Below are 23010 nucleotides of genomic sequence, written 5' to 3'. Positions count from 1 at the left end.
TAGAAAAGTATTTGAAGTGCTGATCGATAACAGATGTTGCTCTGTCCATTTTGTCAACCTTCATATATCCAGTGTAGAGATTCTTGAGGTCAGAGTATGTCACTTTCGCTTTCCCCAAACAGATTTTTCCAGCGTGGACTCAAACTAGCATCTCTCCAGCCACAGGCTTGACTCTCTGCCCATTAGGCCACAGCTCATGTTCTTTGTTCTCTCCAGGATGTTCCTGCATGAAGCTGCTTGTTGGACCACTCAGCCAAAACTTTAAGCCACTGTGACAGTTACTGGCAACAGAGAGCAGCAGCCCTGCGTGAGTTATAGAAGATCACCACATGTGCGAGCCCACTAGCGTGAGTTATGCTCCCCCTGCTTCTTGTTGTCTTTTGATCACAATTTATCGCCAAGTGTTTTGGGTCGACCTTACCTTCTGACACACTGAACAGAAAAGTGAGGGTGAGATTATGTGAACATGCTGTATATTGTTGCTTAATAACTGGGATGGGTGAAGTTATTTTAGAGCATGTCAAATTATGATTGAGTTTTTCCTGGCATGACACAATTGTATGATTTTGTACATTTAATTGAATTTTTGCTTCACCCCAGTCAAAGTTTAGCAAACATAAGTAGACACAGAAGGTGAGTCGAGCTTTAGATTTCAATATCTACATGCTGCAAACTGTAAGGAATAGATTGGTTTGAGCCAAATTCATAACAATGGTATTAATGAAAAAGACCTATATACATGTAACCTATACATGTTAATGTAAGCTGTTAGCATGCCCGCTAACCAGTACTACCCATTGTAGCTAGTCTTCAAAGGCATGGGGCGTCAATGATACTACATATTATGTGTGGATGCAATTTACGAGCTTTGAGTTTGGGAACAGCCTAAACCTCAGTCTTTTAGCATTATATCATGTATGCCATCATCATCAAAGATTCAGTTGGAGATGTTTTTCAACCATCTCATGGGGTTATAGCTTTAATAAAATCAGAGTGGCGTTCATCTCTTGAGCTGACGAAATCCACAGGTGTGTCATTCAAAACTGCATATGTGTGGCTTGAGAAAGTGTGTAACAATAGTAAATAGACTAACTGTAGCAGGACAGGAAGCAAACAGTCAATGGCAAAAAGACTAGACTAGACATATATCTGGAACAGGGCTGCTGGAAGTGAGGCCTAAGTTGGTCACCAAGAGGTTCAGTGTAGCCTGCAAGATGTTTGTAGTGAAAAAGAATATCACAATAATTTTTTTGGTGAGGTACAAATGCAATTAATTCTAGCAATTTTACACACTACTACTGCGCATATGAAAAAAGTATTATAAAGCCTCTTGTGGTTCCAGAGGAAGCTGCATGTAATCTGATAAATTGCCTCTGGGGATGAAACAGTGGCTTAGTTGTATTGTGGGTAATTTAGGCGCCAGGTTTTGCAATAGCACTGTTTGACTTCTAGACAAGTTAGAGACAATTGATCAAAATCGATACAGCAGAACGAGAGAAATCACCTTTTTTATTCCACACTTTTCAAACATGCTGCCTACCTTACCCACTAATTCACTGAGTGACATCACTGGAGGCAAGTTATGAGATTACTTGTATCTTAAATTTTGGCCCTCCAAGGGAAGACGTTTGGGCAGCTCTCATCTACAGCAACTAAAGTGTCTGATAGACTAGCTAAGATCTCTGCTCACAAGTGTCCATGCTCCTCTCAGACTTTGGTTTAGCACCTTACACACTCAAGCAGTGGTGCTCTTATCCTCTTGTCCTTTGGCCACAGGGTCCCCAGATGTTGTAGCCATGAACAGAGGGAAAAACTAAACAGTCAGGGTAGCGCTGATGAGTCACCAGCCTAATGGACCATGGTATGAAACCTGATATGGGCTGCGTCTGCCTTGAGAGGGCAGTTTAGTGAAAACATTGTCATTACTACAACCTGAGGCCTCCCAGGCCAGGACCTCATGCGGTGAGCCGTATGCCAAGAAACGAAGGAGAGGAGTGGGAGAAGACGGGCTGAACATGATACAATCGGGGATGGATGGAGTCCAGTTTCAGACAGCGAGAGCAGGGAGGAGGGAGAGGGACAGGGCCAGAGTCTTTGTTTTATCTGGAGCGAACGAGATACTTGCATCATAGCAGCGCTCCAAGAATAATGTCAAAACCTGATGACTCAAAGAGAAAACAGAGAGTTGATGAAAATAAAGCTTAGACTGTCTCGCCTGGTTAGCACTCAAACCTCGGAGCAGAGTGCGAAAGTGGATTTTGGACAACAGATTTGTTTGTATATCATTATCTTGTTTATGTGTCGTTTAATTTTTTTATTTGCTGCAAATTCAAATAGGCTACCAAAATAATGGAAACAGACAGTGTGTAATTGGCTCGGTTACATAACGCAGCTAATGGCACAGTACATCTTAAGTAACAAACTGTCAGCTGTCACTCAGCATTTTATATTCAACCTCAGTTCAGAAAAGAACAAATTTGACTGCACAAACCTGTGTTTATACAACAACTGTGTGTGTGTGTGTGTGTGTGTGTGTGTGTGTGTGTGTGTGTGTGTGTGCGTGTGTTCTCACAAGGATTTCACTTTACACTGCATATTTGTTGAAATATTGCTAATGTTATTCAACATCCCCAAGACAAACTGGGAGGGGGATCGACCTTTTCTGCCTTGTCAGCATTCAGCACTTACTCTAGAACTTTGTCAGCTGAAAATTAGTTTCTCCATTTCAGCGAACATTGGCTCAAGTGTAAAACACACAGAAATGTGTCTGCAGACCAGCTGCAGGAAATGCATTGAGGGAAACAACCATGAATATTAAATAATTTTTAATACATTTTATAGTTATATGGCCTAGTTTGATCTGGCTAGACAGATATTTAGTTGGCAAGTCAGTCAAATATATGGTTAAAATGTAATATGAATATATGCAAGTTTCAATTACTTAGTTGATTATCATGGAAGGTTAGCGTTAATTGATCTCAGTGAGCAAACAGTTTTGCCATTTCTACTGCTTACAAATGGCTGACACAAACATGTAGCACCCAGAATCAGCAGGAGGTACAAAACTGAAATCTAAACACAGTTCATGTGTAATGGCAGCTTAATGTTAATGTACAATGTCCTGCTCCACCTGCTCCCTTTATCTCAGCCCCTCCTCACTGAGAGGTATAGTCTGGATTTATAACTGGTACTAACTTTAGAATGGAGCCTGCAACAAACTTGGTATGTCTGCCTTTTCACCCCGAGGGTCACGAGCAGTAGCATGTCATCACTGCAGTCCCCCCAGTCACTCACACAAAAGGCTCTGCTTCATGTCCCCAGTATGCCACTGCATTAAGACTGAGACAGTGTGTGTGTGTGTGTGTGTGTGTGTGTGTGTGTGTGTGTGTGTGTGTGTGTGTGTGTGTCGCTTCATATTCAGGGACACAAGACAAACATACTGGGTGTTGGGTGATGGAAATGGAGTCCTGCAGCACCATAACTGTCTGCTTCTCCAGTCCTGATGATGGTGGACAATAGCATTTTTAAAGTGTTGCTTGTTTATAAAATATGTGTTTGTTGGAAGCAAAATGGAAGAACAAGTCTGTAGACAAGTTTCTATCAGGTAATTGGTTGGTTGAGACAGGAAGCTCTGCTTCCAGAAAAAAAACATTTTCATATGGTGTGTTCACTTTTATATGTCTAGTCTCTATGTTCTAATGTGCAGTATGATATATGATGGATATTGGCTACTGGATGGGTCAGAGGAGAACAGTGAGGGAGAGCTGTGACTCTCTGTTTGATGCATTACAGACCGCCTGCCTTTAAACAGAAGTTCAGTTCATCATGTCTGACCTCATCTAACCTGACGTCAATATGCTGCTCTGATTAATAATGTCTCTTTTCTTGTGATCAATTTAGTCACTAAATGACTGTCTGAACAGTTGCCAGGCTTAAATATATATATCACGAATGTAATACGTAATGTAATATAATGCCTCTGCTCATTTCCACTATCTTATATAAAATGACAGAACGCTAACCCTAATTCTGTGAGACACTGGTTCAAGAATGTGTCTATTGAATCAAAAGATACAAGCGACCTGTCACATGGTGTAAAGATCGAGCACATGTGGTCTGGTAGTTGTTCGGCTTCCTGCAAGATACTTTATCGACACACAGAGGGAGTTGAAATGCTTAGAAATGGGGAGAAAAATACTGCCACATGATATTTTTTTAATGATGTTGGGCATTGCACAAGTTAATTTTTTCTTTCATTTTTTTTCTTTTTTAAAAACAGCTCCATATTTTTTTACCAAAAAATAGCTACCATCACACATGGCTAGAAGGCTTTTAAAGCTGATGTCTGAATCCATATAGAAAAAGAACTATATGGTGTTTTCAAGTGGGATTTTTTTGTATTCAAACTCATTTGTTTTGCCAGAAATGTATAAACTCAAGATCATGCATTCCTGTGACATTTGTGTTTTTGCAGCTCAGATGTCTTTTGGAATAGTAGTAAAGATGAAATGGTTATGGTTCAGAGCAGACAAGCTGCAATAGCAAGAAATTCATCGCGTGCATTGACAGTACAAGCATCACTGACCAGTTAGTCACTCCACATCCTTGTTACAACATAATTCATTCAACCATATGAGATTGAAAAGAGCATTGTCTGCTACAGTAATGTACTGTATAAATGACCACACAGCAGACCAAGTGGAAAATGTACAATGGAAACAACAAAGTGCAGAGAGCGGAGGGGAGTCAGTGGTTGGAGAAAGTGCACCTGAGGCGATGAGTAAACACTAATGTTCTCACTTCTGATGTCATTGGCAGGGGTGCACCCGTCGGTGAACAGCCAGCCCACTCTTTCCTGCCCTGGCATCCGAAGGACACCCGTGGGAGCGAGACGTCAGCGTCACCGCAGCCGTCCGCCGCCGCCACCATCATCGACACTAACATCATCATCATCTGTGGAAGGTAAGGTCCATATAGCTTTCATCTGTCCATTTTTAGCTACTTAGGATGAGTGATTTGGTACCTGCCTCTCTGAACCTGTTTCTCTGACCCTTGTTTTCATTTTCTGATTCCTTCACATATTCCATACTTAGTATAAAAACACTTCTTAGCAACGCTAATGTCACTCAAAGTGTTTCTTTTCTTTGGTTTATTTTTATTCTGTAGAACTGCTGTGTCAAAGACTCAGTTGGCATCCAAGCTTTGTCTCAAATTTTATTACTAAATCCTGTTAAAGTGGCAGCAGATGACACGTCTGGTGTCCAAATGCAGAGTGCAGCGAGTCTGAATTCCAGGGATGAAGATGCTGAACTCATCTTACATATTAGAGCAAGACAGCCAGAGCAGCACAGGCACGTTTCTTACTATTTATATAAAATATTAAAGTCCACACTTAATTTTCTGTTTTTACTTGATTTTTTCTTCTTTCCTATGATGGGATTTCACCTCCCTCTTGTTTTCCTTCTCTCGTTTTCCCCCCACTTATCCTTCCTGTCTCACCGCAGCCATTCTCTATTTGGGTTATATAGCTTGGATTAGACAAGCCGGGATTTACACACACAGGAAAGATAAGGGGACATTTTTACGGCACAACCACTATTTTAAAGGTGCGCACGAGAGTCGAGGAACCATTTTTAGACTGCAGACATGGCTGGAAAATCGGTGTAAGCTACTAAAAACTAGGTTGTAACATTTTAAGGCCTCATGGCTTTTCATGGAAACGCCTCCCCATACAGAAAATATACCATATTAATCATGTAGCTATTAGCATGGTTGTCTGTATCCAGGCAGGGGGGACTCATATTAAATGTAATTCTCTATTTAGTCACAGATTTCATTGTTTGTGTATGTCAGAATCAAATTATTCAACTGAGGTGGCAAGTCTTGACTTAAAGCTCTGAAGGCCCATTGCTTCAAAAATATACCATCTCCATGAGGCTGTCAATTCTTAAACTTAACCCCGACCCCTTTCCTCTCAAAGTGTGTTGTATTGCTGCTTTTAGATCGGCCTACATCTAATGACTTACATGACAGGGGCGTGCACCAGCTAAAGAAAAACTCTCATGATCTTATTCTAATATTGTTGTGTAAAGTTGTCTGGGACAGTAAATTGACCTGAATTCTTTGATTTAAGACCAGCCAGATAGATTATTGAGGGAAAAAACCCTAACTGCAGGGAGACTGTGTATTTTCAGAGCAATGGGTGGGATAACTGGCTGTCAGAATAATGGACTTTCAGTCCAATGGGACTTTTGTTGGACCATTGGGATGTCGTAATAATTGGCCATAGAAAAAATGGGGAGTCCCTGATATCAAGGCTATTTCCCATGCAGGTTTTGGTCTACAGTGTGATCCCAAAAGCTTTGAATCTCAGAAACCTCAGCTTCTGGCCCCTGATTAACAGTCCTGCAGTATCAACTCAATTCAATACTGGTGTGAGTATGTGAAACACTTATTTAGAAGTTCAATCCACTTGGTAGATAGTCAGTTTTGTTTTCCCCACAACCTCATAACAGTTCAGTTTCAATCCAGTTCACAACCACAAAAAGAAAGACGAGTCATGTGTGCATGATGGCTGCCTCACATATCCTGCATTCGTATAAAGCGTCAGATGTGCACGTTAATTAATGCCTTGCGTCTGCAAGATGTAATATGCACATGACACTAGCCAGTGGAGGGCCAGTCTGGGGATGTGACAGGGTCAGGGGATGTTTTTCCATGAGTTCATGGAGAAATATCCCCTGGAGACAATACCCCAGAGACAAGACTGATGTTTTACAACAAGCTGGTGACAATGACGCTGACTTTGCAACGTGATCTGATGGCGAGGGCAAAGCTGGCATATCTCTCCTAGGTCTGGGCAATATGGCTGAAAGTCTATTACGATAGTAAAGTTTTATATGGGTAGATATCTACAGTATAATTATTGATCAATTTTAATTACCTGTCATATTTTTATCATTTTAAAGATCAGGTAAAAAAAAAAAGGTTGAATTTAACCTCTTTATTCTGAATTTGACCACTTTATCAAGGCACACAACACGGAAAAACTCACAAATAAAATGACATAAATAAGTAAATTGACAAGGGATGTGGCTGTTTATAAGCCAGGGCTTATACCTTATAGGTTTTCCATTGGTTTGCATGTTATGCATACATGTGAAAGTATCTAACATTTTATTGCAGTATTTTCTTTTGGCTATCAATGATGTGTCTATTGCTGATACACACCGCTATTGTGTTATCGCCCAGGCCTAAAAACACAGGCTGATCTGAGACATTTTGTGATAAATATCTTACTTGTTGCACCTTTACAATGTTACACAATATGAAGTCTGAAAAACAATCTTCCAGATCCTGTGTGTTGGCACCAGTCGTAGACAGGAGTTCCCCAGCGGTCCGGTGTACTTGTTGGTGACCTGCTGTCCTGTGTGGTAACCGTGTCAGTGGGACACAGAGTCCTCTGTGCAGCAGCAGCACACTGGCCTGTTGTGACTGCGGCTCGTTAAACAGAGGCCCTGTATGGCCCTTCATGACTGGCACGTGTGTCCTCTCCCTCTGCTGCTAAATATAGCGACAACAATGGTAGCGGGGAAAGCCTGTTTAGAAGGAAACCTGACCTCAGATGATATCAGCTTACAGCTTATGAATAAAGCTCAGAGATGTTTAATTTTCCACTGATGGTAGAGAGGCTGAATACTAAAGGAGGACTGTTTACCTTGTTCTATCCCTTCATATGTAATTTGTATCAATTTAGATCAGTAGGCATAGGTACGCAAGGACATTTAGAACATTTATTGCAAAGACTATTTTTATTTTCCCATGCATTACTTCACAAAACTCCTTCTGATGATTGACTCTTTATTTAACCTATATTCACATGGTCTGCATGTAAGAGTCGTCCTGCTTTATCAGGCTCAGTGCCAAAAGCACCAACTGAGGGTCAACACAATACAATATGTTGACCCTCCAAATCCTCCCACACAGGGGTGGAACCATTAGAACAATCCCTGGTGGAATATATCATAGTTAAAGCTCTTAAACTCTGTTGCTCAAATACTCCCATGCAGACTGGCCTGGACGTCTGTGCACCTCCCTGGTGGTCCGCTCGGCTGAAAGACGGTGATTAAATTATCATCGTCAATCGGAATCGCTGCCCTGAGTCTTGATATGGGGCAGCCGGTGTTAAGTAATGGCACGTTGCTCGATGAGAGGATCTGTCCTTGGCTGGGAAAGCGTGGAGGGACTGTACAAGCTCAAGCAGTGAACTGCAGCTATAGAATGACCTTTTTCTCCTGAGGCCATCATTTACCCAGGGGGCGAATTAAAGAGAAAAGGCTTTAACATGTTTTTAATCTTGCAGTTAAGTATCAAAACCTTAAAAGGAAAATAGTATCAGTTTCCATTAATACTGATTGATACCTCAGGAATTTAAAACCCAACCCAATCAGTGGCTTTTCAGTGTTAAATTTAAAATATTCCATAAAAAAACTACTACCAAACATCATTAACTTGCTAAAAGTCTTGTAATGGTGTTGGCCACAAAATGATTTAAATAATTTTATTATGTTAATAAAAAAAAAAGCTTTTTTGCTTGATTTGACTTAAATGTATTTTCTTTTGTCATGTAATTTTCAAACCCCTCAGGCTTATTAAAATCCTTCACATGAAATAATGTGGAAGAAACAGATTAAACAAACAAACAGATTACTCTGACAAGGGTTCTCCAAGGGTCACAAGTCAAAAAGTGTGGAAATCACTGCTATTAGTTGCTAGAAATAACAAGAGTTCACAGCTTTCCACAGCCTAAAAGTTGCCTAAAATACTTCGTAATTCGTAATTAATTAACATCAATAAACATCTGATCTGAGAGTTTCATAACAATATGAAACATTTATATGAATGATATCATGTTGAAAATAGCAACATTAATTGTATAATGACAGAGAAGCACACTTTCTAAAACAACCTACATTGTACTCTACATCAATGTCCTTTAGATCCTTAATATATATAAAGTAGACTGTGATACATTTTTAGATTTGTAGCACAAAATCGACACCTAATATCTCTGCTCATAGCCTATTTTTATTCAACACGCAGGATTTATTTACATTTCAGCTCAGTGGGTAACTCCCAGCCCTCCCCAGCCTCTTATGCGTCTTGTTATCTCTGTTAGGTGTGTTTGGCCAAGAGTGTGAGAGCTTGATGCTGTATGGGCGTCTTGTTCCGTGTGTTTGCTTTTCGCCACTGGAGTGGCGAGAAGATGGATGAGTCTTTCAGTGCCGATAACTCTGGTTTTTTGCCACCATTAGCTGCCGAGCAGGATAACACCCCCTGTGATCTCCCTTCATCTCAAATAGACTGGAAAATCTAAGATTGTAGAGCTGTCAGGAGTGACCACTTCTATATTCAGTCCAACCATGATGGACAACCTGGCTTCATTGCCAGCAGCCTCACTACCTCTCAGTGTTGGTTTTCTCTCACTCTCTTTTCTCCCTCTTTCATACACACAAATACACACACACACACACAAACGCACACAAACTGTCTGTTTAGAAGAAACACAGCAATGGAGGAAGGCAGTGTTCCTAGATCCGTCAGAGCCAATTTGTCCGAGCAGTTTGCCAACAACACGAGGATTGAAACAACGAGGGAAATTATTTTGAAGTAAACATGCCTGCTTACATGTAAACTCATCAGCACTCTCACGCGTTCCAAATAATTACGTCTAATTTTCAGTGACAGGGTGGAGGAAAATGCGTTGCGATGGTTGCAGAGAGTCGTCGAGGGGTTTAAGTCGTGGACTGTATATGTTTGCGTCATGGTTCCCAGACCGCAGCGCGTCACGAACAAGAAGAGCTGGAATATTTCCCTTCAACAGTCATGGGAATCTTAATATTCACAATCCAGCTTTCTGATTGTACCTTCTCTGCTAAGCTTGCTTTTTTGCACAGCAGCCAAACATGAAACATTTTAGCCACTTTATTAGAGCTATAAGTGCTCCGTCTGCATGATTAGCCAAGCTTGTAAAACCAGGAACAGAGGTTTTATTCTCAAAGGATATTATTTAGGCAGAAAAATTTCAGTAATTAGACGTTTTTACTTGTGAATATTGTACAAAGGTTCCTCAGTGATCTTGAAATGCCAAAATACTTATAAAGGTCTCAGAATGAGGTCATTAGTATAGGGTTGATTAAGGATTCAAAGGCAAGAAGCCCACTTGATGCCAGTTGAGTACTGAAGATACTAATGTCCAGCATGACCTTTTTGTTTATTTACAAAACTATGATCAGGATGGAACCTATGAAGCTGGAATTAAACCATCTTGGAGGACTAAAACTCTGAGTTGAAACTCCTAATAAAAAAATAAAAAATAGGTCAGAGGCTTAACCTCAATTCAGACTTTCATTTTATGTTTACAGACCCATGTCTATTTTTATTCATCTTTATAAAACAAGACCCATGCACAAATAAGAAGAGATACTTTATGGCAGACTCATTCTCTCTCCCAACTTGTCAAATACAGCAGCTCGGTCAGTGGCCTTAAGCTTCAAATGTGATGCTCTACCTTCCCCTCTGATAGTTTCGCACAGGAAGGGCTCCACCTGTCAATTTAGCAATAATACGCAATATGCAACGTCCAGTTAGACTTTCACACAAGTGACGTAATTCACATCATGTGACTTTTTTGTCATTTACAGACATTAACTTTCTTACATAACATACATTTTAAACAAAGCACTTCCCTCTTGGATCACAGATGGAATCCTGGTCTCTGGAGGTAAAGTTTAGTGTTACCCAGTCAACCACCCCGATCACCCCCCCTAACTCTGTCTTTTCCTCCTCTTTATGCTACTGCACTAGAGGGGCACTAGAGGGTTAACAGAGTCAAACTTGGAAGCGTAGGGCCACTGACCACGCTGCTGTATTTGACACTTTGGGAGTGAGAACAGGCTGTATAAAACATGGACCATGGTTGAACAAATGTGAATTTCAAAATGAAAATTGATTATTTGTGGCAGATTAAGCTATGAGCTCATTTCCAGCAGTCACTGGGCAGGTACACACAGAACAATCACTAGATACTACAAACAAAACCATTACATAGACTATCACACTTACAAAATACCAATCACAAAGCACACAGCAACATACAAATAGAGGTACATTCATCCAGTAAAACTATTAAATTACAGTCTGTGAAGCTGATTGAAAGATAAAATAAAAATAAAGTCACATTCTCCGGCTGGCTGATAACTGATTTTTATAAAGGATTTAGTATCTGCTGGTATTATTGCTCTAACTGTTGTTGCTGATTAAGAAGAAGATAGACATGAATCCCTGTAAAAGGAGGGGCAGCTTTGCCAGAATAAATCTGAACACATCCAAGATAGGGTGTTTCACATGGTACATCTAAAGACAGTCCATACCTCTTTCTAATGAAATACATTCAGGGCTTTTGCTGATACAAGCTGACTTGCTCTGATATGACTAGTAGATTTTGGGGCCAGTTTAACCTGAGGTTAACAAACTTATAGATATTGCTGTGTAATGGACAGTCATTTTCCTGACTACTTCTGTTACTGCTGCACTATGATCTAGGTATATCCCATAATTGTTACTTTTGGCCAAAGTGGCTGCTATTCAGCAAAAGTTATAGTCTTGCATTTACTTTTGTAAGAGACAGCCGTGGATGCTGTTTTAGCTAGAAATGTCTGGTTTTCAATGCAAAGAAGCCTGTTAAACACCACTTCTACATTTAAAACTAAAGATGCTGTTCTTAAAGCACACTAACAGACATATTTAGAAGCAGCTGTACCAGATGTGATCTATATCTCACCTGATCAATAGAATACATTCATGATTAAATTTGTACCAAACCTAACAGCTAACAATCATGATTTAATGTGCATCTATTTGAGGCTCCTTTATATGAAAAAAGGTTTGGGACCTCCTGTGCTATAGTATCAATTACTGCATATTTTCAGAGCTTAGTGGTAGGTAAAGCCCAATGAACAAATATTTGGCATGTCCAAGCAAACATTTCCCCCTGCGTTGAATCATTAGAGAGAACAGCAGACCTGTGTAGGTGTCCTTCAGTGGATCTCGGTGCTACATAAACACTTGTGGTGGAAGGTGTTTACTTGGATCTCCAGCAGACGTATGCTTGGGCGTCCACGGAACAACTTAAATGTGTCGGTTGCATGGCCAATTTGACCTTCTTGAGAACTTGTGGCGAGTGTGTGTGTTTGTGACCTATCTATTACAAACACTGAGGGAAAACGCTGCTGGAAATTAGAGGAGTTTGGAATGAGCCAGGTTCTCCTCCCTCCTGTCTCAAAGTGCCTTTTGTTTGTTGTATGAAAGGGTAAAGGTCGTGTGTAATCTGTGCATACATCTATGAATCATTTTACATACAGAGCCAGAATGGATGTCGTTTACAAAACAGGCTACCAGTGAAAGGTTACATTTGTGAGGTTAAATCATCATGCATATTGGAATCAAGAACGCATCTCAACGGAGAACTTACTTAGGGAAGACAATGATCATACTTGTAATCATTTTTTTATGCCATTTTATCGAAATAACAAGCTGATTATTTCATTATCTCAACATAGCAAAGCTATTTCTTTTGTCAACGACAGTGTTTGGGGTCCAATCCAGTAACGCATTGTTTCAACTTTTGTGAATATGGACATGCTATATATGGTTGGATTGGTTATATTCTCCACAATTCTGCTGTTCAGTTCATTTTACTGAAACCACAAGAAAGAAAGAATAATTCATTCAGGTTTGCATTTGTACGGAAGCCCTAAAGGGCCATGCATTCATACATTTTATTTCTTCCGTTTTCCCGTGATAACAAGTTAATTTCATTTGTTTTCTCGAGATCTCGAGTTATTATCTCGAAATTACAACTGCCGTTTTCCCGAGAAAACGGGATAATTTTCTCGAGATCTCGAGATAACGAAACTTTAGGCTTAGCAAGGCTTCAGCTATATCGGCAGCGCAATCTAAGTGAGCCTGATGTCGTCATTAACCACATAGCTGACCAGCTACGAGGTCCCGGGCGTCTCCATAATCTCAGGCCTATCATATCACAGTCATTATCTCGAGATCTCAAATTAATTATATCGTTATCTCGGAAAAACAAAGTTTTATTATCTCGAGATCTCGAGAAAATTATCCCGTTATCTCAGGAAAAGGGCAGTTGTTATTTCGAGATAATAACTCGAGATCTCGAGAAAACAAATGAAATTAACTCGTTATCACGGGAAAACAGAGGAAATAAAATGTATGAATGCATGGCCCTTTAGGGCTTCCATAGCATGGTAAGTGAAAGATACAAAAACAAGTGATGACTCAATACCTTAGAAGTGGTCATGAAGTCCTAATTTATATGCTTTCGTCAATAAGTTGTATTCCTTTAGTCTGTAAGGGCCCACTGATCAAAATATTCAAAGAGGGTTTTTCAGAAAATGGTTAACTGGTTAACATATGTAGTTATCTTGAGAAAATGGACAGATATTTTGGAATGATGAGAACATTTATCAAGATTCATATGGGGGACCATGGCATACACAAATACATTTTATAGGGTTTAATATCCATGTGTAATTAAAAAAAAAAGACTTAACTTTCTTTTAGAATAGTTATCTTGAAATCTATATGTTTAACAGTTTCCTTCATAAGTCAAAACAGCAGATAAACGCCTTAAATGTGAATGTGAAACCCAAGTATTGTCTTTCCTAGCAGGACGTCTGCAGGAGGGAAGCAGTCTCTCATAGGGGAGCTGTGTCAGCCTAATAATGCTACCATATCTGAAGATGGATATGGACATTAAGATTCAGAGGAATGTTGGTGCCAAGGTTCTCTTGAGACTGTCCTCACTTGTACTAATACACATTCATGTATGCAGAGAGACATATAGAAGAACGTGCTTACAGTCGTACATATTACATTACTTGTGAAGAACTTCCTTAATGGCAATCATTACTTAGCCCTAACCTTTATCTGACCTCAACCTTGACCCAAAGCTCGCCCTAACTGAGTCGCTATCATAAATTACGTGGAAGACAGTCGGATGTAACCAATTGCAGTTTATGGAAGTGACTGTATGCTTTTTATTATTGGAGGTGAGGGAGTTTACATCCTTGAAGCCTCTCCTTGTTGATTACAAAAAAGTTATTTGATCTGTAATGTTTTGGATAACTCCAGAAAACTCCATCTTATATTAGAAATGATGGACGCAGCCACACAAATTTTAGTATCACAAATATTTTTTTCTATTTAAACATTTTAAATCATTTTCTCTGCATTTTCCATATTTAGAATTTACAGTAGGTCAAATCAAATTCCCGCATCAAAAACAGTCATGCACTTTCATCAGTTAATAGAACATTGCTTATCATTAAAATAATTTTAAATATCAAGCAGTAATGGGTGCTTTAAAATGTAGAGTGTTACAGAGCTATCAAGTTTAATATAGGAGTAGATGTCAATGAATTGAAGGTAACTGTTTGATCCTAAGGAAGGTATGCGCTCTACTCAGTGCTATTCTAGTTTCTGTCTGTCTGTTTGTTAACCTTTCACTGAAACCAACGCCAAACTCTGTACATGACAGAGCCAGGCAGGCTGTCCCCTGCTTCAGTCTTCATGCTCAGCTAACCTTGTCAGACTGATACTGAACTTGCAAGAACATTATCACTCTTTACCTGAAAACAGTAGTACCCCTTCAGCTGTTGTTCTGTAGCTATGTGGACTGTGATTCACGGAGTACATGCTTACGCAAGCTGAGTGGAAGTCTACTGAGCCTATTGATTTACATCTGACCCCCTCTGCACCCCCTTCCTCTCACTGGGCCTATAGATTTACATTAGTCTTTCTGTGGAGAGAAGGAGGAAGCAGACTGAAACATGGCACAGGAACAGCTTTATGGGAGTCACTATCTATTTACGATGATCTACTTTTAATCCCTATGGAGAGGACCAATATACATTTACCCCACATGTAAATGCAGGAAGGAGCTGTGAGCGTACATGGTTCAGAATTTACTATATGAGATGCTTCAGCATCATTAAAGCAAAGTCACAATTGGGCATGACACAGCTTCCTGCGATCATAAATCGACACTGAAGCCAATTTAAACAGCCTCTGTATATTCAGCTAAATTCAAACTGATTGAATGACTGGTGCATAGTCAGCACTGGTATGCTCACTGCTGAGTCTCCCATTCAGTTTTCACACTCTAACACCCATCTCAGGCCAGTGCCTCTTTTGACGTGCCATGTTTGACAGCGCAAAAGCTGTGTTATTTCAAAATATTTGCTCAATAATTCAGAGACAGATGTGCTCGTATTCCCATAGATTTGATTTCACGCAACTTGAAATAAAAGCTCGCCCCCGCTCGTAAAATGCACCAGTAAGCTGAGTCTGCTGTGGGTACGTTATTTTGCACATGGAAGGACGGATACATTTCAGATTGTTATCAAGGATTGTCCAAAGACTACACATGCCTTCACTGCTATACTGGGGTCTTGGCACGTCAGTATATTTGCACAGTTCTTCGTCCACACCGACAGACTTATGGAGTCAGTCACACTATTACATTTTGGTCGTTTGTATGCCAATAAAAATGTTGTATTCATGTCTTCTTGTGTATGCTGATCTGGCACTTAACAGTTACACACTTGTGCAGCTCAGATTGTTTTCGGTGCACGTGCCCAAGGACTTGTCAAGATGTTCTACCAAAACATGCTCGACTAGATGGAAAGAGAGGGATTGTTCCCCTGAGCCATTAAACAAGAGGGTGGTAGACAAGCATAGAATTCATTAATTGTTAGACATTCAACCCTTCATGTCTGTCTTCACCCTTTGTCCAACATGTCCTGCATCAAGTTATACATAGCTTTTTCCACTGATCAATCACCAGTGAAATGGGGATAAGATTGTTGATTTAGTGTTGAATGACAGGCAGGAGGAAGTTAATAGCGGAGGCGTAATATTATAATTGTAAATGCTGAGAGGAGCAGAGGATGTGTTGCTTGTCTGTAGTCTAACTGTATGTGACTTTGGAACAAAGAGAAACAAACTATGTTTTAATGTTTTAAACTATATGATTCAGTATTATTCTCTGTATGATTGCACCTCAAGAGTCTGTTAGTATAACTCCGGCCTTCGAAGGTGGGCACTGACTGCTGCTCAACACCAACAATCCCCCAGTGCTCCAAGCTCACAGCTCGGGTAGACTCCAGTCAGCAAATGGGACCGCTAGCCACATGGCTAACCTAGCTAACAAGCTAACCAATTATTTTGGATCGCACTACGTCTCTTATAAAGACCCATCTAGTCTACCTCTGACTTGCTGTACTGCCTCTGATGACTACTCTGCACTGATTGACTTACTAACCCTAATCCTATCCAGACATTCTTACCCTAACCCTAACCAATCTCACTGAAAAAACGTTGGGAACCATAATGGACCGAATCAGAGTGACATCGCGCTAGCAACAGCACCCACTTCTGGGTGGAAAACTGACAGTTTATTTGCATTGTGGAGATATGAGAAGTCGGCAGACTTGTTTATTTCCGTCGTGATTTTCTTCTGTAACGTTAACGTGTAAAGATATGTAATAAAACATGTTGGTCCGACCTATTTAAAATCTGTGCTAATTTCATGTACTCGCCATGTTGCTTTGCTAGTGTCTTTGATATCTACACAACAGCGACATCTTGTGCTAACTGCTAGTTTGGTTAAACTCAAGCTGTCACTTTCCTAAGTCTGTGGCCCAACAGAAAAATGTTGAAAGTGTTGTTATTAAAGACATATGATAGCATCAAACATGCAATTTTGATCATTAAGGTGTATACACTTTAAAATAACATCATGAAATGAAATCAGTTAAATTGTATGTAAACCGATGCTTGATGCAGGAGTTTTTTCCCAGATTCCGTCTATAGCACAGCAGTCAGAAGTCCCCCTATTGTTTGAAGTATGATTTCGACTGGTGGCCAATTCTTACATATTGCACTTTTAAGCTCATTTCAGTGCTGAGGTGGCGTTTAGACTGATGTTAGCCCTGCATGAAAAGATGCAGCCCTTTATTTGAGTGAGAGCACTCTGTTGATACACCCACGGTGTCAACACAAAGGGCTTCGGACAAAAAACACAGCGTCATCCAGAAAAACAGCTGAAGCCGGCTCAACTTTGGCCTAAACGCAATATGATGTCATCTGGCATGGCGCTGCATTAACCAGTCAAAGTAAGAAAGAAAGTGTAGTTATTTGTATAGCACCTTTCACAGATACAAAATCACAAAGTGCTTTACATTAATGGTAAATATACAATTAAAAGCAATATATAAAAGTGAAAAATAGCAGTGACAAACAGCAGATAGCTGACAAGTTCGAATCACAGCGAATAACAAAACAAGTGAGGGCAGAGACACATATACAAACAAGGAAATAAAACCAATAAAAAGTAATGGATCATATGGAGTGATTATTCTAGCCAAAAGCCTACGATACTTTTTAACATGAGGGTCGTATTTCATGTGTTTACCTTGCGATCTACGTGACAAAAGATAACATGATAGCCCCTGTCATAACTCTCGGAAGGAGTAAATTTCAACCTGATAATATTATAAACCCCTGTACAGTGTTGCGGCATCAGATGAGCCTTGTGGATCTGACATTAAAATTTGACTCTCTGGATCGCATTTTTATTGTCTCGCTGGTACCCAAAAGAAAAGCCCCCAAAAATGAAGCCCCATGCAGTTTTTCTTTTAAAGAATTTGGCATATATGATGCCAAATTCCAATGACATTTCAACTCCTTCAGTTGTTGTCAGTGTTTACATTTCAAGTGACAGCCAATGTCCTTCAGTGCTCACACTTGAACTCAAAGTTGAAATTCTTTCAGTAAACTTAACATTCATGTGTACAACTTCTCCTTTCAGTCTTTTTATTGCTTTAATTTCTTTCATTCTTCAGTCCTCCTTGTATTAAAATGACTTGTAACACGACTGCATTGATATGCAGGGAATAGTACATGCAGAGTCAGAATTATTATCATAGTGATGAACTGAAAATAGTACAAGTTAGCATTTTTTATAGCACATTAAACACATGAACACACTCAGAGAAATTCAGCAGACACCACAGAAATTCACTCAAAGCCGCACTCCCAAATCATATTTGTTTTTGTTTTGTGTGTGCATGCTTTTCCCTTTACTGTGTGTCTTTATCACGCTGCCTCAAGACTCCACATGACCAAGAAAGTGATGTCACCCTCTTAAAACCAGACGCGTGGTATACCCAAGGCCGCATGACAGCTTTATATGTCAGCTCTACCTGACATGACATCTTCATAGGTTTGGCCAAAAGACTTACTGCTTTAACACAGGGTGTACACAGTTCATATCAAATTCCCTCTCTGAGCTTTGAGCTATACTGTCAAAGGAAGCCAAAATAATTCAAAGAAATCTATAAAAGAAGTTTATTTTGACAAACGGCGCAACACAATATCCCCAGGCCTTCCAGACAATAGTGCAATCTGATCATTTGATATCTGAAATGCACAATTTCAGAGAGGCTTTTGGCAAACAGGCTGCATATTATTGGATGAAGGTAGAGGATAAGAGTTTTTTGGTGGCAACCGACTGGCAGGTTTACTAGGTGCGATGTAATCGGATATCCAAAGTGTCCCGGGAGCCGATGTAGCCTGTGTCAGGGTTGTGTTTGATTCATTGAGATCCCGTAAAAGCAAAGAAAACCTCCTCCTAACCTGAAGCCTTAAGCTTGCTGTCAGCGCAAAGTCTCAAGCCAAAAACGTAGATATGTTGAGAGATTACGTCAACGTTGGCCCTTATATCAAATGTCAAATAAAAGAGGACATTAATTAGATGTACTTGCAAAATCTAATGTAATGCAGTCATCTTGAAGACTAACATTTGAGTACAATCACGAATTTGATATTTACTTTATTGTATTACAATGGTGGCTTAAGTCATTTGGTCTGACCCGCTTACTTTACACCCGAAAACTACAGTACAGTTTATTAAGGATTGTTCTAAAGCTTTAGTTTGAATGTTCAAGCAAAGTCCCACCACTTCATCAGAAACTTTGAGGTTAACAGATCGGTTATTTTCATTTCACTTCTTGGAAAATCGACTTTCTTGTTCCACTGTATTATTCCTTAGTCAGATTTTCTGTCTCCCAACCATCTTTGGAATGTAACATGATACCAGAAGTTAACAAAGACACCTTGCCTAATTCTGCGACTACACGAGCTGTTAGTTCAACAGCAACAGTGTAAGGGGCAGTGACAGTAAGCAGCCTTCTTGCAATCGGTCCATAAAGGCAGAAATAACAAGGATTTGAACAAAAATCATAAAACAAATGTTGTTTACTGTTACAATAAGGAATTAAGTTGTAAAATTTTGCTTTCTGTGGTGGATGAGATTCTAGGCAAAAAAATAAAAGGCATAGCGTGGGGTAGCGTAGAGTTTCTCTTTCTTTGACCCAAATCTGCCTCGCTGAGGTAAATTTCATCTCCAGGAAAGAGAATCCCACAAATCTTTGCCAACAGTCAGACAGACACGGACAGAATGGTCTCATCAATGGGCCGTGACGGCTGAATTTAAAGTATCTCTTTTACAGCGAGGGGAAAATATAAATATTGTTCTTGAGGAAGCCTGGACACTTGACTGTTTGAATCCAGGCACATTTTTAAGCTCTCTGATGTTACGGAAATGAACTCATAGGTCTGTGAGTTCTGCAGAATGATTTGTCAGAGTCCCAAGAGAACATTCTTGTTGTATTTTTCAGCTGAAATATCTTTCAGTTCCTAACCATCAAACAATACACTATGAATGCACTTGCCATTTTTGTTGGAAAGTATTAGTAACTCTAACTTTTATAGCTTTACAAGGACCTTGGGGGCAGGAAAGAGTAGTTTGGGTCATAAAGTTTAATTATAATCTGATTTTTTAATACTTATTTAATAGCTAAATAGTTTAGCATTGTACAATAAGGAGACACAATATGTTATAGGACATGAACTTTAAATCACTTGAACAACTGGCAATGTACATTTCAGCAAACCATGGAAGCGTTAAAGCTTTATAATTCTTTATGTTGCAACTTAACGTTTCCTCAGGTTTGATTTGCAATTTTATGTTGTGACAACACTGTGCTCAAGGTGTGGTTATGTTTAGACACAAAAGCCAGTTGGTTAGGGTTAGGAAATGATCGTGTTTTGGCTTACCTGGTGCTCCTGATAATTTAGTCGTTACAAACTTTTGTTTTATAGCTGAAAGACTGAAAGTTTGGCCGATTCTGCTCTTACTTAGTTTGACTTTTTGTGAAAAATGTGCATGCTCACTGTCTTGCTGAGAGTTAGAGGAAAAGATGGATACCACTTAATATCCGTCCAATAAATATGAATCTGGAGCAAGTAGACAATCAGTTTAGCTTAGCATAATGAGTGGAAGCAGAGGTAAACGGCTACTGTAGCCTGGCTCTTTACACAGGCAGAAAAAAACAAGCACTTTCCACACAAACTGTGGTTCAACAAGAGGGTTATTTACTTGACTATTTCCATCACTTTGTAATTGCTAAATGACACGTTTACAGAGCACAGAGAGGCATTTCTATTCATTATGAGTTTGTTCAGAAGTATGACTGCAATATGATTTTATGGATGTGTTTTTTAGGTCTAACAGACTGATTGTTGGCAATCCAAATAAATAACAATCTGATTTACTGGTTGTGTTCTTTGTAGCTCAGTCAATTTGACTTATGAATTCATTATGAAAATAATTGTAGGTCATTTAAGCAAATCAGAACCTATGACCTATTATGCTGTTTAATTTTTTCATTTCATCCAGTGATTTATATAGGTGCTTGTGCAAGTAAAATATCCTGAAAGTCATAAAAGTCAAAGTCTGCACCAATAGAAGCTCCTCTCTCCCACAGAAAACACTGACCAATCAGAGCATACTGGATATTCGTCGGGGAGGGCAGAGGAAGACGGGAGCTAAAACAGAGCTTTTCAGGCCGACGGGGAATACACTGCTGCTGCACTGGACAGCATGAGAAAAGTGATGTTTTTTGAGCATTAAAGCATGGGAACTTGTTGTAGTTACCCAAAATAAAATTCTGAACCTGAAAATGAGCATCTCCTTTATTATAGTTAAAGGTTAAAAATATGTTTTGAACATCAATCGATATCAATATTTGATATAGTTGGTTAATTGTAATGAATTTCATACATTTCACCTTTAAATAAACTGAAATAATATACAGTGAACAGTGCAGGATAAAACGTTTATTTTAACATTATATAATTTAACCAAGTTGTCTGTTTCAGTCATAAACATTCAAGGTTAAGTATTACTCGGCGCTCTCCATTTCTTCCTCACACTTCCCCTATATTCGTCTCCCCAGCGCCATTTGTCAGTGTGACAAATACGAGTTTTAGCTAAATGTGTCCTGTTGTCCCCAGACTGCACTAAACACCAGTCATGAAAAAGTAATTGCTGCAAAACAGCCAGACATCCTGATCCAGCTCCTGTCATGGTAGATGCATTAAGCTTCCCTTGCTGCCTCCTCCCCCTCCTCACCCCTGTGGAGAGGGAGTAGGAGGGAGATAGGGGGAAGGCATAAACAGGAGTGGAGGGAGACGAGAGAGGTGGATGGATGGGGGTAAAGGTAGAGAGAATGGAGATGCAGGGCAAAGTTCTCCATAAGGAGGACGGATGCTGGAAAGGAGCTAAAACTGGTGAAAGATGAGGAAGATGGATAGTTATTGAGTGAGGAAGAAGGCTGAAAGCGGAGGGGAGTAAAGCAGACATGTTGGATTGGATATAAACTAAAGCGGGGTAGCCCACCGGGGGGTGTATTTGAGGGTACCTGAGGGACAACTAAGCAGCCCTACAAGCATCCACAACTCCTGATGCTTCCAGCAGCTGTTCCAGCGGTGAGCTCCACATGTCTCGCTTCTGGGAAAAACATTTTCCCTCCAATTGTGGGGTCTCTCTGTCTCTCTCCCATATCAAAGCAGTGTGCCGGTAGATCAGGAACACATTGGTCCACTGGGGTCACTTTGAGAAGTGATTTTTACTTTTTTTTTTCACCCCTATCCTAATTTTCCTCCATCTGTCACGAGCACTCACTCTGTCATCCAAAGCTGCTGTTAATGTCGACCGGGGGGCTTATTAAAGGGAAGTGTTAACGGAGGAGCAGCTGTCACATTTCGAGACCAGAGAATGGTGTTCTCATTGTGTGAGGAATTATCAGTATTCTTCTTGAGTCATTCAGATGGGAGTTGCATTTTTCTTCTGCAATTTTTCTGGTTTCCATCAGCAAACCTGAGGCACCAATCAATCCCCCAAGCCGGTCAGCTGAGATCTGTCTATTTGAGAGGAGGTGCTACTTTATGTCTAATACAGCTTGACTGATAGGGGTTGTTAACGGCAAATACAGATATTTTTCTGGCTGAAATCACCTGATCTTTGAATATGACCTTTCTTATATTCCCCCCAAAATACAATCAGTGTTTACTGTACATTTTAGTTCATTTCAAGCATTCCATAATTCCTAACCTTTTTGGCCTCTGAACCCTTAAAATGAAGCAATGTGTATTCTTGTGACCCCTCATCACAGCTGATGACCTTGGACATGAGTTATAAATATTTCAAGTAAAGAGTGATTTATTCTTGGATTTTCTTATCTAAATGTTTTAACCAGTATTTCCCAAGAAATTTTGGTCTATTTAAACTGCAAAAATCTCCCATCTCTCCCTCTGCCTGCCAATGCCACCACTGCCCTGCGTCAGTATTGCGGCATGTTCTTTGAACACCACCACCACCGCAGCATCCACATGTAGGGATTCAAGATGTTTTGCCCATCACTCCCCAATATCTCTATGTAAACATATCTGCGGGTAGTGATGAGGTCGGAGCCTGGATGCCAAACTCTAAATATGTTTTGCTGCTCTGATAAACAT

General features: G+C 39.9%; 1 long non-coding RNA gene across 4 annotated transcripts in view; it reads left to right on the top strand.

Moving 5' to 3' along the window:
- LOC311250427 overlaps positions 1-23010 on the top strand; it is a 185442-nt gene that overhangs the window by 4929 nt on the left and 157503 nt on the right. For all 4 annotated transcript variants that reach the window (XR_014621280.1, XR_014621281.1, XR_014621282.1 and 1 more), the window contains exons 3-4: positions 217-347; positions 4819-4962. This is a non-coding gene — a long non-coding RNA (uncharacterized lncRNA). The remainder of the gene's footprint in view (positions 1-216; positions 348-4818; positions 4963-23010) is intronic.

Source organism: Pagrus pagrus (genome assembly GCF_965226575.1).
Source record: "Pagrus pagrus genome assembly, chromosome: 21".
Taxonomy (NCBI): domain Eukaryota; kingdom Metazoa; phylum Chordata; class Actinopteri; order Spariformes; family Sparidae; genus Pagrus; species Pagrus pagrus.
Note: the sequence above shows the minus strand (reverse complement) of the source record. Positions and strands in the feature narration are given on the sequence as shown.